Raw genomic sequence first — 3690 nt, 5'->3', positions numbered from 1 at the left:
TTTTTGGATAATCTTCAGTAAAATCTTGCTTGCATGTGAAATCAGTGAGATTGTTCTGTAGTTTCCATTCTGTTGGGTCACCTTTCTTTGGGATAGGAACAAATATCGATCTCTTCCACTCAGTTGGCCAAGTGGTTGTTCCCCAGATTTCTTGGCACAACTTGGTGAGCACGTACATGGCAGCATTGGTATACCATCTATTCCTGGAGCCTTATTTTTTGCCATATCCTTCAAAGCAGCCTGAAGTTCTTCTTTCATCACCATAGGCTCTTGCTCATATGTTGTTTCATTAAATTCTTCTGTGTCTTCCAATTCCTTAATACTTCCTGGATCATTTAACATTCTGGCAAAAGCATCCTTGATTATAGCAACTCGAGGTTTGAATTTGTTCTTCAGTTCCTTGAGCTTAAGATATGCTGAGCATGTTGAATATATTTAAATATTCATTCTAAACATGGCAGTATCAAGATTTAGAAATATATACAAAGGCTTTATTTTTTTAATTTTTTATTATTATTAGTTTTAATGAAAATTTACAGAGACTTTATTTCCATTCATCCATTATTGCACTTTTCCCTCTGCCCACACCTCCCCCCCGCCAGTACACTCTTCTCTTTGAAAAGTAAAAGAAAAATTCTTTCATTGTTTTACAATCCCTCCCCCCAGGTCTACTCCACTAGGCAGCCACGAAGGCTTTATTTTTACATTTTTAATAAAAACTGATGAAACAGATGAAATATGGAATAAACTGCCATAGTTACAAGATAATTTAATGGTTATTGAATGTATTTTATGTTTAATAATTATCTAAAATATTAACAGTTTTTCTATTACCCTGTGGTATAGAACTTACTATTTACAGAAGTGGAAAATAAAGCTTGTAACTCAAGATTATACGGTGTTAATTCTAAGATTACAAATATATGAAGTAGGTGGGCCAGGATTCAAATCTATAAACATAGTTTCCAAAACCTATAGTCTTTATTACTACTAAAAGAAGCCCTTTCAATCAAAGCTCCTCTCACTAGTCCAAAAATACAGTGGGTTTTTGTTTGTTTGTTTTTTCTAGGTTAGCAAATACATTAAAGAGGCTACCAAAAACTCCTTATATATTTGTTCTCACTTCTCCTGGGTGGCATTTCATTAGAGGCAATGCTCAAAACATATCTTCTTGCAAATCTCCTAAAGACCTCTGACCCTACCTACCACAGAATTCAGGATGCAGGCATTGCAGCCACTAAAAAAAAAAATTCCAAAATTATTTAGTAATGGAACTTGGGAAAGAGGTGTATTACATGCAAATAGCATAAGGGAAAGACATCTAGAAATTTACTCCCAGTTTACTGACAGGTACCCCAATACCTCTGCAAGTTTCATTGCCTGGCTAACACAACTGATTCACTTTATTTACTTTTACAAAGGGTCAGCAAAGGAGGGGCAGACCCTCCACAAGATGGACTGACATGATGATGGCAATAATGGGCACAGCAGAGACTGTGAGGATGGTTCAGCACTAGGCAAAGTTTTCTGCTATTTTACACAGGGTCCTTATGAGTTTGAAAAGACTCAATGATACCTATCAATAACAGTCCTATCTAAAAATTTCATCAGTGAAATTTTTATTAGAGTTAATCTGCATTTTCTCTTTAAAAACAACTCTGAAGAAACTATCAATCATTAACAAATTGGTGGATATTTATACAAGTGTACCTTTCTTCCTTTGTTGTCACTCAGTACCATTGTAACCAGTTACTGTGAGAGAGTGAAGTTTAATTTGAAGGGGAAAAAAATACATATATATATATATAGAGAGAGAGAGAGAGAGAGAGACAGACAGACAGACAGACAGACTTAAGAGCATTCTGCCAGAGCAAAACTATGCAGTGAAGAATAAGGATGGTGTGGACGTACTGAAAAAGTGAGTTTGTACAGTGTAGGTGATAAAGATGCAAGTAGACTGACAAACAGGTTTCAACTGTTTCAGAACTGCACAGGCTGAGATTTTTGGCAATGTAAAATAGGTAAGTTCTTCTTCTACTATTTTCTAGAATGAAATGAAAATTTTTTCCTTTGTTATGTTCTACAGCACATCTAGAAAATCTTTTTGCAGTTACAATGTGCAACTATAGAAAGGAGTGGGTTTCAAAATCTGAAAATTGAACAATTAATTTTATTGTTGAACTGTGGACTAAAAGCATATTTTTTTAAGTTGTAGTCTTTCTTTAAAATAATTTGAATATTCTATTTTCCTTCATTTCTTCTATTAATTGGCATTAACCCATTCAATCAAAATAATGTAGTTACTTAAAATACCAATTCTTACATCTTTTCTCAATGGCAAGACCAGTATTTGTTCTAATTTTTTATTTTAGTGGGGAGTCATGGGGTGAGGAACATGACTTTTTTTTCTTTTGGGAGGAAACGAAATAAATTCTTATCCCTACTTTTCAATTAATCCTATAATAAAGTATAGTTTTTAAGAATGAAGATATTAACATGCAATGCCTAACACACTGCCATTGAGTCAACTTTAATTCATAGAGACTCCAAAGGAGAAAGGAGAATTGCCCCATAGGTTTTCAAGTCTGTGACTCTTTATGGAAACAAACTGCCTCACTGTTCCGCTACATATGAGCAGGTGGGTGAGTCTTAACCAACAACTTTTAGTTTTTTTAACTATTCTACCATCAGAGCTCCCTAAGGTTAAATTGTTCAATATACAGCATCTTTTCCAACTGGTAATTATAACAAAACAAAGTAGCTACACAAAGTGTAGTATGACTATTTAATTAACATGTAATAGAGTAAACACTAACATTTGTGGAGCTATTACTTTCAATTAGTTAAAAATAGTTATTACCTTTAGGCAGTGGCTGAAGTTTAAATTCCAGGTCTTAAGCATTCTACTACTCACAGAAATGTTTGTTCTTATCCTCCAAAGTGCTTCCTTTCAGGGTACTAAATCATGATAGCTGTAGCTTCATTTAAGTCAAAGCCATAATTACATCATCACAAGCCTTTTCCCTGAAACGAGAACAGAGTCAATGTACTGTTTCCTATACAAAAATCAATTTCTCATATTTTGTTATATACAATAGTATAGAAACATCACTAGACTCAGTTGGTAAAAACTAAGGACCAGGGCTGCCTTTAAAAATTTGCTATGTCCTGGCATTGACACTTATATTAACTATCGAAAGCTAGAGATCTTAACTAAAGTTTTATTTTAACAAAGACCACTAAAACAACTTACATATCTCTCCTTGAGGAAAATAGTAACAGGGTATGTTTTTAGAGCTGTTAGAAGAGACTAAACATTTATCTTTTCCCTAAAAATTAATCCTAGGATTGCTTTGACAAGCTTACTTGATAAGCAAGAAGTACTGGAATTGGGATGAGAGGAAAGAAAGAAAAAAGTATTAAACAGTTTGCATGCTTAATGACTTGTTGTTGTTGTTACGTGCCGTCGAATCGCTTGCGACTCAGAGACCCTATGTACAACAGCCCTAAACTTTGCTCTGTCCTGTGCCAATCGCACTGTCTCTGACACTCCCATCCCGATAACCCCAGTCACTGAATCAATCCACCTCATAGAGGGGCTTCCCTCCTGTGCTGTCCCTCCACCCTCCCAAGCATGATGTCCTTCTCCAAGGACCTGTCTCTCCTTACAACATGACCAAAGTATGTTAG

This window comes from Elephantulus edwardii, unplaced genomic scaffold (assembly GCF_000299155.1).
Source record: "Elephantulus edwardii isolate Elephantulus edwardi_28Jun2011 unplaced genomic scaffold, EleEdw1.0 scaffold00075, whole genome shotgun sequence".
Classification (NCBI taxonomy): Eukaryota; Metazoa; Chordata; class Mammalia; order Macroscelidea; family Macroscelididae; genus Elephantulus; species Elephantulus edwardii.
Note: the sequence above shows the minus strand (reverse complement) of the source record.